The sequence below is a fragment of the Mauremys mutica genome, chromosome 16 (assembly GCF_020497125.1).
Source record: "Mauremys mutica isolate MM-2020 ecotype Southern chromosome 16, ASM2049712v1, whole genome shotgun sequence".
Classification (NCBI taxonomy): Eukaryota; Metazoa; Chordata; order Testudines; family Geoemydidae; genus Mauremys; species Mauremys mutica.
In genome coordinates this window covers 1,227,836-1,242,752 of record NC_059087.1, presented here as the reverse complement: position 1 = coordinate 1,242,752, position 14,917 = coordinate 1,227,836, and the positions used below count along the sequence as shown (strand labels likewise).

General features: G+C 45.7%; 1 long non-coding RNA gene across 1 annotated transcript in view; it reads left to right on the top strand.

The window, feature by feature from the left end:
* LOC123350831 overlaps positions 1-14,917 on the top strand; it is a 63,898-nt gene that overhangs the window by 13,330 nt on the left and 35,651 nt on the right. Inside the window, exon 3 of the long non-coding RNA XR_006573846.1 lies at positions 4,254-4,342. This is a non-coding gene — a long non-coding RNA (uncharacterized LOC123350831). The remainder of the gene's footprint in view (positions 1-4,253; positions 4,343-14,917) is intronic.

The window sequence follows — 14,917 nt, the reverse complement described above, 5'->3', positions numbered from 1 at the left end:
TAAAAATTTGTTTCGGAAGACCAAATTTTCATCTGGTCTTTTGAGCTCAGCAATAAACTTCTAAATTCTTCAGAGTATATAGGATGAAATCCTGTTCTACTGCAGCCAGTTGGAAAGACTCCCTTTGACTTCAGTGGCACCAGGATTTTACCCATTGTATAGTTGTCATTAGTGCTTGTGAGGTGTGGTCTTTGGGGAGAGAGTGTGGTATAGTGGTGAAGCCAGGACTGAAGTAGAGTTCTGTATTCTTGTCATAGCTATACCACTGAATTGCTTTGTAGCCTTGGGAAGGTTAATTTGTTTCTCTGTATCTTTCACCATCCATGCAACATGGATAATAGTTACTCCACACAGAGCTGTGAGATTTTTTTCATTGATGTTCATAAAATGGTGGCCTTGGATGGAAGATACTTCAGCAGCACACATTATTATTTATTAACATACAAAGGGCAAACATACTTTGTATTGGCTAGTTAAAGACCTAGGTCAAGTATGGCTGATGAACTAGAGCCAGATGTGCTACACAATAGGCAGGTGTTGGGCAAATTTAATTCACTCCCTCACATACACACTGCTGCCTCAGATTGCATAAAAGCATCTTCTCAACTCATCACTCACAAATGTGAGGCTACAGTTCTGGAGATCATGCAATAAATTTCTGCAGTTTAGAGAAACTGCCCTTTGAATGTCACAGAAATCAGATTCTGTCAGTCTCTATGGCCTGGGTAATAGTAACAGAAAGCAGCATTCTAGTGGTAACAGTTCTACACATTCCATCCACACATCCTATGGCAAGGAGATCCTGTTAGCCAGCAGGTCAAATAAGGCAGTAAGCTTTTCATCATAAAAGTGACACTCTCATCATGGACACTCCTTCTACTTATAAACCCCTACCAAAAGAAATAAAAAGGAAATGCATAATAAGAACCCATTCCCTAAGCAGTTTTCTTACCCCAAAATGAGAGAAGTACCAAAGGCTCTATGAAATCTGTAAGGGACTTTGCTGTTGCTATTAATTTTATGTGGAAGGCACCCAAATACTATGCTGAGAGGTGGTAGGACAAAGCCCTGAGATAGAGCAATAGGAATAACACGACATATGGCAGTTGCCCAACTGCTGGACCTCCAGCCTAAGCAATTTTGACATTTTTAATTTTTAAAATTATTTGACAATATATCCCATAGAAAAGAATCTAAGAGGAAGTTCAAAAGAATCTCTGCATTGCTGCAAAACCTGAAAATCTAAGCTTCAGTTTTCCAAATTAAAATCAAATTCTCTATACCAAGACTCCTACTGGTCCATCAAAGAATGTACAAGCCTTTTCTTAGGTATCTGCAGCCCTTGCAGCTCATGCACTCAGACACATGTGCTGCTAATTCTCACAACAGATAGTTTAGACGAGAATTCTTATGGGCCACCTTATAAGGAAATAGCTCAAAACACTGGGAAACTCAAGCTATGCACCCTCTGTGAATTTTAAGGGTGGTGGGTTTGATTGTCTTTTCCTAAAGATCTATGACAACATTCGTAAAACTAATTTCTTTTTTCATTTTATTTCTTGTTGCCTCAGAAAATGAAGCTAGTAATTAAGATACAGTTTGAATCATGCTTAATAAACTTTGCTGTCTTTCATTACATTTCACACTGGTGAGTGAAAACCATTATACACAGCCCCAGGTAACACTTTAAAATAGCTAACTTTGTTAAAAAAAATCTGTTTTCCAAATTCCTTGTAATAAAATGTAATAGCATTTTCTATTTTGTCTGTTTGTAGAATCTGGTCACATAAAGCACACTGTGTGAAAGTTCTTCTCAAGCAAAATTACCTCTTGTCAAGACATCCAGCATATGGACAATCAGAAGTTGAAATATTATTTATTTAGTTCAAAAAATGTTCTAGGTACAATATAGACAAATATGAAAACAAGTTCCCAATCACAGATTTGATATAATTATGTGTGTGTGTGGAGTGGGAGTGGGGTGGTTATAGGTGCAAGTGCACAGAATATGAGACAGAAAGAACACAGGTGCAAAAAGAAAGGCAAGTCAGCAGTGATACAGTTTAGCACGTGTCTCCATGTTAATTTCAGATCTATTTTAATGCAATTGCTGGGACTATGGACTACTTTTTCAGAGGTGCTGAGCACCCATTTGACTTCAGCTGTATTGGCACCTCTGGAAAGGCAACCTCATATGTCTTATAGAAGCAGTGTGTCTGAAATGGCAATACTAAGGTTTCAGTTATATATATACTTGAAGTTAAACAGAAAAACGTGAATGATAATTGGGAATTGTTTAAGAACATTTTACTAAATGCCCCAAAAAGCCATAGTCAAGAAAGAAGACTGCATTGGTTAAAAAAAATAAAATAAAAATATTAGGGACGTTGGTCGTAATGAACTTAAATTAGAAGCGAGGAATTGTAAAAAACGATAAGGGAAGCAAAAGGAGAAATCTACGGCCAGCATTGATCAGGAAAATAAGACGATTTTTTAAAGTATATTTGGAACAAAAAGAATCCTAACACTAGTATTGCTAGGTAGAAATGGTAGAATTATCAATAATGCAGGAAAAGCAGAAATGTTCAATAAATATTTGTTCTGTATCTGGGAAAAAGCCAGATGAAATACTTTCCATTCCACTAGTAATGCAGGAGGATGTTAAACAGCAATTACCAAAGTCTGATATTCTTAAATCAGCAAGTCTGGATATCTTGCATCCAAGAGTTTTTAAAGAGCTGGCCAAGAAGCTAGCTAAAGGGTTAATGATGATTTTCAGTAAATCTGGGAACATAGGGGAAGGTTCAGAAGACTGGAAGAAAGCTAATGTTGTACTAGTATTTAAAAAGATGAAATGAGACAACCCAGATAATTATAGTCCTGTAAATCTGACATTGATCCCCAGCAAAATAATGGAATGGCTGATATGAGACTAAATTAATGAAGAATTATAGAAGGATAATGTAATAATTCCCAATCAACATGGGTATATGGGAAACAGATCCTGTCAAACAAACTTGATATCTTTTTTTGATGAGATTACAAGTTTGGTTGATAAAGGTAATAGTGTTGCTGCAATATATTATGACTTCGGTAAGAGTTTTGAATTGGTACCTCACAACATTTTGATTAAAAAAGTAGAGCAATACAAAATTAACGGGGCACACATTAAATGGATTAAAATCTGGCTAAATGACAGGTCTCATAATGTAACTGTAAATGGAGAATCATCCGAGCTGGTGTCCTACAGGGAATAGTTCTTGGCTGTATGCTAGTTGATATTTTTATTAATAGCCTGAAAGAAAAAATAAAATAGTCACTGGTAAACATTGCAGATAATCCAAAGATTGGGGGAGTGGTAAAAAGGAAGCAGACAGGTCACTAATACAGAGTGATCTGGACTGCTCAGTACACTGGGCACAAGCAAACAATATGCTTTTTAATATGGCAAAATGTAACGGTACACATCTAGGCACAAAGAGTGAAGGCCCTACTTACAGGTTGGGGGATTCTCTCCTGGGAAGCAGTGACTCTGAGAAAGACTGGGGTATCATGGTGGCTAATCACCTCAACATAAGCGCCCAGGGTAACATTTTGGCTGAAAGGGCTAATGCGATCATTGTATGTACAAACGGGAATATCAAGTAGGACAAGGGAACTTTTATTACCTCTGTGTTTGGTACTGGTGTGACTGCTGCTGGAATACTGCATCCAGTTCTGACATCTACCATTCAAAAACAATGTTGATAAATTTGAGCGGGTTCAGAGAAGAACCACAAGAATGATTAGAGGGTAGAAAAAACATGCCTTATAGCGATGGAAACAAAGAGCACAAGCTGTGTTCATTTTAACAAAGAGAAGGTTAAGGGATGACTTGATCACAGTTGGTAAGTATCTACATGGGGAACAATCATTTGATAATGGTTTCTTTGGTCTAGCAGGCACAGGTATAACATGCTCCAGTGGCAATTAAAACTAGACAAATTCAGATGGGAAATAAGGAACATATTTTGAACAATTAGGGTAAGTAAGTATTGGAACATCTTACCAAGGGCTGTGGTGCAATCTTGACCACTGAATTTTTAAAGCAAGATAGGAGTTTTGTCTAAAAGAGATGCTTCAGACAGGAATTAAGGAAAGACCTGCTGCACGTGTTACACAGGAATTCAAACAGGATGACAGCAATGGCCCCTTCTGGCCGTATGAATCTGTTGATTGTAAGATTTTTAAACGTTTCCCCTTCTCTTCCATAGGTGTGGTTCATGCCATACCGCTGCCCAGATCACTCCTGCAATAACCAGCAGACCCCTCGTCTTTTCTCTCACTGAAAACCCAGAGTTAGGTAAGTTCATGAGATGCCTGCATGAAGGGTGACTGAAGGCCCTTCTTTAGCATATGCCTGCACAAATAAAGACACAATGAATTATCTGGCAGGAAGGTTGACTGTTGTCTGACATGGAAACATATTTGTACTTTATCATTTTAATGTAATGTAAGTAATCAGCAGCAAGTGTGACCAATGCTGCCCCGTTGTGTGAGAATTCTAGGGTTAGCCTGTATCATGTACCCATATAACACCGCTCCCTCAAGATGAACTGAACAGTTGATTCAATTTAGACACATGCTGCAAGGGCTGGATCAAAGCATAGGTACCACGGGCTTAGCTCCTTGCACCATGTGATTACATCACAGCCTTGGTGTTCCATTGAACAAAAGTACATTTCTAGTTCTTTTGGCTGCCAAGAGAAGCTTGAAAATGCAATCCGTGGATACAGTGACATCTGCCTGAGCCTACAGCCAGCCTGAACCAGTAGTGCCGATTTGAGTGACCCATGGATTTCTCTGAGGTGTTAATGCCAAGATCCACTGCTTTGGGGGTTGGGGCTGGGGGGAGGTAGGGTGGGCATTGTCAGCACCAGCCCAGCTGAGGGGACTGTGTGGCAGAAGGTCCTACTGGGAGACTTGGGGAGGGGGTCTTCATGTTGCCATATCTATCTTTCTGGAGGGGAGGGGGCCCCTGATGCTCCTCCGAAGGGGCTGTGCAGAGCCCCATGCCATATTCCATCCCTCCCAAAGCCAGGCCATGCGACACATGCTATTGGCCTGGACAAACTGCCATGTAAGTGCAAAGGCTAGAAAGCCAAAGGATAGCAATAGGTTGTGGAAGGCTTGAGGTTGGTGGCAAGAGAGGGTTTGGGTGAGAGCAGGGAGACCACAGCTGTTGATTTTCCTTTGTGAATGTCAGTAAGCAATTGCAGAAAGGGAGAAGGGCATGTATGAGGAGGAGGAGAAGTGAGCCAAGCCCTGGTTGTGGGAATGCACGTTGGGGAGTGTAGCAGGGCACACGGACGATCTGGTCACCTGAGGCACAGATGCGGCTCCCATCATCCTAGTAGCTGCGACCTCACCATGGGCAATGTGTTCAGCCTTACATCACCTCTGGGAGGCAGGGCAGGGCTATTAGCTGTATTGTATAGATGGGGAACTGAGGCACAGGTAGGTTAAGTGACTTGCCCAAGGGCATGTAAGATGTCTGGGGTAGAGCAGGGACTAGAACCTGGATCTCTCAGGTTCTAGGCTAATGCCCAATCCACTAGCCCATCTTTCCTCTCCTTACTGGCTCAGAGGTATTCAGTGGCACGGAAATGGGAGTGGAGGAAGCAGCTGTCTGGAGTAACCCAGGGCTGGGAGGTTAGTGGAAAGGACTTTGCCATGCAAGAGCATGGCAGGTCACAACTGGAGGAGTGAACAAACGAGAAGGAGACAATACATAAGGCACAGAAGGTGCAGGATTGAACAGGGAGGAGGGGTTGAGTGCAGTAGTGAAGTCATGGAAATCGATGGGCTGAATATGAGGGAAGGGTTGGGTGGAGGGGTGTTTGGGCGTTGCTGACAGATGAGAAGGGTTATATACAGAATTCACTATAGCAGTGCTGGCCTGATAGGGCCACTCCCATTGAGACTTGCTACTAGTTGCTGTTTTATCACTGAGATTCAGCATTCTCTTCACCACAGAACATAAACTGACCTGCACAGGAGACACTTGTTGCATTCGTGAGTGTTTTGTTTGACTTGCTCCCTGGTGCTGTGATCCTCAAGCTATGCTCTGTGGTGCCCTGGTAGCTGCACAATGACATCCAGAACCATGCAGGGGGAGAAGCATTTCCAGTCCCGAGCACTGAAAATTATGAGTCACCCCCCCAATTGTGAGACTTTTTAAAATAATGTGTTAGGGTTCTTTTTCTTTGCCTTCTGGTTTCTGAGCTGATCGATTACACGCTAGGCACATTTCCTGGTTTTTTCTCCACATCCACAAGGGCTAGAAAACTAAAGTAAAAGCTGAGATTCTCACACAATCACAGGACTATGGTAGTTGGGCCTTGGAGAAAAACACCAAGTATTGTGAAAGCTGGCAGCAGCGGGGAAGGGAGATGACTCAAGGAAGAGGCTTTCTTTCTCTTGCTTACAAAACAGTTCACAGAATGATAAAGTTAACAACGATTTTATGGTGTGTAGTGCTACTCTGCTACTGGAGAAGGGCAGTGGGCCAGTTATAGAATAAAGTATAGAGTAAAGAATAAAATTGTCAGACACATAGAAGAACATAAATTGTTGGGCAAAGTCAACATGGTTTCTGTAAAGGGAAATCATGTCTTACTAATCTATTAGAGTTCTTTGAAGGGGTCAACAAACATGTGGACAAGGGGGATCCAGTGGACATAGTGTACTTAGATTTCCAGAAAGCCTTTGACAAGGTCCCTCACCAAAGGCTCTTATGTAAATTAAGTTGTCATGGGATAAGAGGGAAGATCCTTTCATGAACTGAGAACTGGTTAAAAGACAGGGAACAAAGGGTAGGAATAAATGGTAAATTTTCAGAATGGAGAGGGGTAATTAGTGGTGTTCCCCAAGGGTCAGTCCTAGGATCAATCCTATTCAACTTATTCATAAATGATCTGGAGAAAGGGGTAAACAGTGAGGTGGCAAGGTTTGCAGATGATACTAAACTGCTCAAGATAGTTAAGGCCAAAGCAGACTGTGAAGAACTTCAAAAAGATCTCACAAAACTAAGTGATTGGGCAACAAAATGGCAAATGAAATTTAATGTGGATAAATGTAAAGTAATGCACATTGGAAAAAATAACCCCAACAATACATACAATATGATGGGGGCTAATTTAGCTACAACTGATCAGGAAAAAGATCTTGGAGTCATTCTGGATAGTTCTCTGAAGATGTCCACGCAGTGTGCAGCGGCAGTCAAAAAAGCAAACAGGATGTTAGGAATCATTAAAAAATGGATAGAGAATAAGATGGAGAATAGCTTATTGCCCTTATATAAATCCATGGTATGCCCACATTTTGAATACTGTGTACAGATGTGGTCTCCTCATCTCAAAAAAGCTATACTGGCATTAGAAACGGTTCAGAGAAGGGCAACTAAAATGATTAGGGGGTTGGAACGGGTCCCATATGAGGAGAGATTAAAGAGGCTAGGACTTTTCAGCCTGGAAAAGAGGAGACTAAGGGAAGATATGATAGAGGTATATAAAATCATGAGCGGTGTGGAGAAAGTGAATAAGGAAAAGTTATTTACTTGTTCCCATAATATAAGAACTAGGGGCCACCAAATGAAATTAATGGGCAGCAGGTTTAAAACAAATAAAAGCAAGTTTTGTGGAACTCCTTGCCTGAGGAGATTGTGAAGGCTAGAACTATAACAGGGTTTAAAAGAGAACTAGATAAATTCATGGAGGTTAAGTCCATTAATGGCTATTTGCCAGGATGGGTAAGGAATGGTGTCCCTAGCCTCTGTCAGAGGGTGGAGATGGATGGCAGGAGAGAGATCACTTGATCATTACCTGTTAGGTTCACTCCCTCTGAGGCACCTGGCATTGGCCACTGTTGGTAGACAGGATACTGGCCTGGATGGACCTTTGGTCTGACCCAGTGTGGCTGTTCTTATGTTCTTATGCAGGACTGGCCTTGCAGCTGTAAGAATGAAGCAGGGCAGGGTGCAGTTTTTAGTAATGATGTTTTTTTCATTTGCAGGTAGGGCCCTACCAAATTCATGGTCCATTTTGGTCAATTTCACAGTCATAGGGTTTTAAAAACAGTAAATTTAATTATTTCAGCTATTTAAATCTGAAATTTCATGGTGTTGTAATTGTTGGGGTTCTGATCCAAAAAGGAGTTTGAGGGGGGTGTTCAAGGTTATTGTAGACGGGGTTGGGGTATTGCTACCCTTACTTCTGTGCTGCTGCTGGTGGCAGCACTGCTTTCAGAGCTGGGCAGCTGGAGAGCGGTGGCTGCTGGCTGGGAGCCTAGCTCTGAAGGCAGAACAGCTGCCAGAATGGATGGCATGGTACGGTATTGTCACCCTTACTTCTGTGCTGCTGCTGGTGGGTGCCCCCTTCAGAGCTGGGTGCCCAGGCAACAGGCGCCACTCTCTGGCCCCCCAGCCCTGAAGGCAGTGCAATACCGCGACCCTCCCGCAACTCCCTTTTGGGTCAGGACCCCCTATTTGAGAAACGCTGGTCTCCCCCATGAAATCTGTATAATATAGGGTAAAAGCACACAAAAGACCAGATTTCATGGTCTGTGTTGTGTTTTTCATGGCCCTGAATTTGGTAGGGCCCTGTTTATGAGGTAATGGTCAGTGCCGGACTTCTCTGGATACTGTAGATCCTTTCACTTTGTTGGGCTGGTTTGCATCATGCAAAGATTAGTCCTTGTGTTTGATCCTCAGCCTGGCACTGGCAGAATGGTTCTGAGTTACTGCAGGCACATCCACCTTAATCCTCTAAATTAGCTCTGGTCTCATTTCTTGGCTGGTTCACTGAGAATACCAACACTCACTCTGGTTTCTTTGCTGGCAGTGGGTGGCCTTAGGAACAATTAACTCCAGCTTTTACTTGCTAGTCATTTGTCATTCAGTAACATTTCATTACTCTTAGCTGACAGCTGCTGGATTCCTGTCTCCTGTGCTGGGGGTGGGAAGGGGCAGTGTATGAATGCAACCCCTGAAATTTTGTACTGTGCTAAGCGTGCAGTAGGTCTGTGGGGAGCAATGCATGAAACTGCTTTCAGTCACATTCTTGTTCTACTTATAAACACTCTGGCCCTTTCACCAAAAAACCTGGACTAATTAGTAAATAATTGGGTATAGAGAGAAAATTTCTTGTTTGCAAACGATTCCCTTGTGGTTAGAAAAGAGTTCCCAACATTTCTCAAATTCGAACTTGATTAACACCAGCCAGAAAACAGCTCTGTGTGTGTGTGTGTGTGTGTGCGCGTGCATGCGTGGGAGGTGTTTACGCTGAACTCACTTTGCATACTATCAGCTGATAAATCCTTCCTATAAATTACCTGCAGGCTGGAATATGGACTAGGAAGTGCAGAGAGACTGATTCAGAGCCCGGAGTATTGCCTCTGCTCCTTTTCGCTGACCATGGTTAAGGCAACACCTGGTGGGGCCTTTACCTTGGCAGTAACTTGGAACTAGGGTGGTCAAGCAATTAAAAAAATTAATCACGATTCATTGCGCTGTTAACAATAGAATACCATTTATTTTAAATATTTTTGGATGTTTACTATATTTTCAAATATATTAATTTAAATTACAACACAGAATACAAAGTGTACAGTGCTCACTTTATTTTTTATTACAAATATTTGCACTGTAAAAAACTAAAAAATGGTATTTTTCAGTTTGCCTCATACAAATACTGTAATGCAATCTCAATCATGAAAGTTGAACTTAAAAATGTAGAATTATGTAAAAATAAACTATTAAAAATAAAAATGCAAAACTTTAGAGACTACAAGTCCACTCAGTCCTACTTCTTGGTCAGCCAGTCACTCAGACAAACAAGGTTGGTTACAATTTGCAGATGATTTTGCCGGCTTCTTGCTTACAATGTCACCAGACAGTGAGAACAGGCATTCACATGGCACTGTTGTAGCCAGCGTCGTAAGATATTTACATGCCAGATGCGCTAAAGATTCATATGTCCCTTCATGCTTCAACCACCGTTCCAGAGGACATGCTTCCATGCTGATGATGGGTTCTGCTTGATAACGATCCAAAGCAGTGTGGCCTGACGCATGTTCCTTTTCATCATCTGAGTCAGATGCCACCAGGAGAAAAAACGATTACACACCTTCTCATAACATCTTCGAGATGTGTTCTTCATCTTGATTCCAATCAGGTGTGTGCATGCGTACGATGGCCGGAAGATTTTTCCCTTAGCAGCATCTGTTGGGTCGCCCTGGGGGCCCCCTGGAGTCGCGCCCTCATGGTGCCTAATATATAGCCCTGCTGACTCGCCACCCCTTCAGTTCCTTCTTGCCGGCTACTCCAACAGAGGGGTAGGAGGGTGGGTATTGGAATGGACATGAACAACACATCTTGAACAACAACAGTTACGTTTTTTCTTCTTCAAGTGCTTGTTAATGTCGATTCCAATCAGGTGACTCCCAAGCAAATTTAGGAGGTGGGGTTGGAGCTGTCCACTGACTGCAGTACTGCTCTACCAAAGGCCGCATCATCTCTGGCCTGCCTAGTAATTGCATAGTGTGCGGTGAAAGTGTATATCAATGACCACGTCGTCACCCTGCAAATTTCCTGGGTGGGGACTTGAGCCAGGAAAGCTATTGATGAAGCTTGTGCCCTTGTAGAGTGCGCTATTATCAGGGGCGCTGGGATTCCTGCTCGATTGTAGGACTCGGTAATGCAGGCCACAATCCATGACGAAATGCGCTGTGTTGAAACAGGCTGGCCCTTCATCCTGTCCGCTACTGCGAAAAGAGCTGTACCGACTTCCTGAACGGTTTTGTCCTTTCGATGTAAAAGGCCAGCGCTCTGCAGATGTCAAGAGTGTGGAGCCTCTGTTCCCTGCTGCTCACATGAGGCTTGGGGTAGAAAATCCAGAGGAAAATGTCCTGGTTGATGTGGAACTGCGATACCACCTTCAGGAGGAAGGACAGATAGGGCCTGAGATGAACCTTGTCCTTAAAATACATGGTGTAGGGCGTCTCGGACGTTAGAGCCCTGAGCTCAGACACCCTTCGGGCTGAAGTTATTGCCACCAGGAGTGCAACCTTGTAGGAGAGGTAGAGCAGGGAGCATGTTACTAACTAGGAAGTTAGTGAAAACCGAGCAGCCCTGTACCCCTGAGTGGAAAGCCGAGATGGCAGCCAGGTGTATTCTTATAGAAGACAAGGAGAGACCTTCCTGCTTTAGGTGGAAAAGGCAATCCAAAATCTGGGGCACTGAGGCTAGCGCCGGGGGGAAGTCATGCTGAGCTGATCAGAGTGATAATCTCTTCCACTTGGCCAGGTACATGGCCCTAGTGGAGGGTTTCCTACTGCCCAGTCTGACTTGTTCGAGCTCTCCTGTTCAGAACGGATTCAGCCATGGAGCCTCCAGGCTGTGAGATGCGGCGACTTCAGGCTCAGGTGCTGGAGCCGCCTGTGATCCTGCGTGAGAAGGTCCGGGAAGAGCGGCAAGGTAATCGGGGCTCTGACTGACATGTCTAGGAGACACGTGTGCCAATGCTGGCGGGGCCAGGCTGGTGCTATGGGAATGACCCAAGCCCGGTTTCTGCGGATCTTGAGCAAGACTGTGTGGACGAGTGTATGGGTGGGAAGGCGTATAGAAGCGGTCCCCCCCATGGAGGAGGAACGTGTCCGCTGTAGAGCCCGGACTGTGATTCTGGAAGGAGCAGAACTGCTGACACTTCCTGTTGCGTCATGTGGCGAAGAGGTCGATCAGGGGACAGTCCCACCTCTGGAAGAGCAAAGATGCAATGTCCGGGCAAAGAGACCACTCATGTCTGTGAAAAGATCTGCTGAGGCTATCTGCCAGCTCGTTCTGGACCCCTGGAAAGTACGACGCCTGTAGATCGACTGAGTGCTCTATACAAAATTCCCATAACTTGAGGGCTTCCTGGCACTGGGGAGAGGAGCGTGCACCCTCCTGTTTGTTGATATAGAACATCGCGGTCGTATTGTCCGTCATGACCGATACACCTCGACCTGCTAGATACGGGCGGAATGACTGACACTAGGCGTCCGACCCTGAGCTCCCTGACACTGATATGAAGACTGAGATCTGTCTGTGACCAGAGGCCCTGAGTCCTGTGGTCCCCCAGATGAGCTCTCCACCCCAAGGCTGACGCGTCCGTCACTAGCGTCAGGGATGGTTGTGGGGCAGCAAAGGAGACTCCTGAGCACACCTGCTGAGCGTCTGTCCACCACAGGAGCGAGTCAAGGATGGGGCAAGGCAGGGTCACAGTCCTGTCCAAGCTGTCCCTGGCAGGTCTGTACACTGATGCAAGCCGCGGCTGAAGCCTGAGTCTGGCATGCTGAACCACGTACGTACAGGCTGCCATGTAGCCGAGAAGTTTGAGACAATTTCTCGCGGTGGTGGTGGGGAACTGTCTGAGTCCCTGGATTATGGCGTCGAGGGCCTGGAATCTCGCCTGCGGGAGGAATGCTCTGGCTTGGGTTGAGTTCAGAACTGCTCCTATGAACTCTATCCTCTGGACCGGGGACAGAGTTGATTTCATCTTGTTCAGTAGGAGGCCCAGATTCTCAAAGGTGGCTCTAATGAATGCCACCTGAGCCCTGGATCGGCCTTTGATCAGCCAGTTGTTGAGGTATGGGAACACCTGTATCTAATGTTTCTGCAGAAAGGCAGCAACGACTGCCATGCACTTGGTGAAGACTCAAGGTGCCGCTGACAGGCCAAAAGGGAGGACAGTAAATTGGTAATGGGAACCGTTGACCACAAACCTGAGGAACTTTCTGTGGTTGTGCCCGATTGTGAAAATACACGTCCTTCGAGTCAAGGGCAGCATACCAGTCTGCTGGATCCAGTGAAAGGATAATGGAGGTCAAGGAGACCATGCGGAGCCACAGTTTCCTCACAAACTTGTTGAGGTTGCGCAGGTCCAGGATAGGCCTTAGGCCGCCTTTGGCCTTTGGTATTAGGAAATAGCATGAATAGAAACCCTTGCCCATGTGTTCCAGTGGAACCTCCTCCACCGCCCCTAGTACTAGAAGTGACTTCACCTCCTGAATGAGAAGTTGCTTGTGAGAAGGGTCCCTGAAGAGGGACAGGGAAGGGGAGGGGAAGGGTGGGAAGGCACAGAATTGAATGGAGTATCCCCTCTCTACCGTGCGAAGCACCCAGCGGTCCGAAGTTATACGGGACCATGCATGGTAGAAAGGGGATAGTAGGGAGGAAAAGGTAAGGCAGGGTGAATCCAGTCTCTGGTCTGGTGCGCTGTCCTCAACCGCACCTTCAAAAGGCCGGTTTAGGGCCAGAGGTGGTTTGGGCTGGCCTTGATTAGCGGAGGAATGTTGCCTTCACCTACCGCTCCCATTCCTCCTCCTAGAATTGTCCTGGCGGTTCTGCTGCTGGAACCTTTGAAGAGGTTGTGAGCAGAATTGTCTCTGCTGTGTGGCGGGGGTATGCAAGCCCAAGGGTCTGAGGGTGGCTCGGGAATCTTTTAGGCTGTGGAGTCGTTTGTCCGTCTTCTCTGAAAACAGAGTCTCACCCTCAAACGGGAGGTCCTGAATTGTTTGTTGGACTTCGTAGGGTAACCCTGAGACTTGCAACCAGGCCCCCCTACCGCATAGCCACCCCTGTCGCCATGACTCTTGTGGCAGCGTCTGCAGCATCTAAGGCTGCCGGCAGTGAAGCGTGGGAGACTAATTTCTCTTCTTCCATTAAGGCGGTGAACTCTGACGAAGAGTCCGAAGGGACGAGCTCCGTGAACTTAGCCATGAAAGCACAGGTGTTATAGGAGTACCTGCTCACAATAGCCTGCTGGTTAGCAATACGGAGTTGTAAACCATCAGTGGAATAGATTTTTCTACCCACAAGGTTCAGGCGTTTAGCATCCCTATTCTTTGGGGAAGGACCTTGGAAACCTTGTCTCTTCTGCTAGTTAGCCACATCAATGACCAGCGAGTCCGGAGGCAGATGGTCGTAGAGATGCTCAAAGCGTCTGGAGGGGATGAAATACCAGCGCTCATTGCATTTGGCAGTCAGTGGCAGAGATGCCAGTATCTGCCATAGAGTCTTGGTGGTGTCCACCACTCTCTTTATGAAGGGTTATGCTACCCGTGAAGGCCCCAACAGTACTAGGATGTCCACCATGGGATCCGTGTCCTCAACTACCTCCTCGGCCTTGATGCCCAAACCTTGGGCAGCCCTGCGGAGCAACTGCTGTAGAACTTTCTTGTCCTCTAACGCAGGAGCTATGGACGTCCCTGCCAATGCTTCGTCTGGCGATGAGGGGGAGGAAGCGTGTGCTGGTGGTGGAAGCTCCCTGCTGTCTGCCCTAGGTCACGTGACTCCCGGGGCAGCATTGGAGGTGGTGTTGCCCATGAAAGTGCTGGGGCCGTAGGCATCATGGCCAACGTCGGCATCAGTCTCACCGGAGGGAGCTGCATTGGCACACTCACAGGAGCCGCCAGGCTCGGGGGGGGCCAGGCATCTGCATTGGCACCTGGGCTGTAGGTGCCTGCATCGAGGTTGATGTCGACAACGGTGCAGGCGTGGGAGACAGGTGGTTCGCCATTGCGAAGGCCGGTGCCAAAGTTGGAGCCAAGCACAGTGCTGGAGTTGATGACAGTGCTGGAGGGAAAGGCGCCAGGTGCGTATGCACAGCAGAAAGCATCATGAAAGTGGCAGAGGTGACTGAAGACGTCACTGAGTGTGGGCCCTGGGTTCCTCCCTGCAGTGGTGATAAGCCCAGAGAGTCCTGAAGGGCCACTGAGGCGGGTTCTGCCACTGTGGAGGCCATGCCTGATGCTCCCTTCTGTCTCTGACTGACCTCACTCTACGGTTTCTGCTCCTACTTGAGCGATAGGAGTCGGGCTCAAACTCTGAGGTCTCAGACAC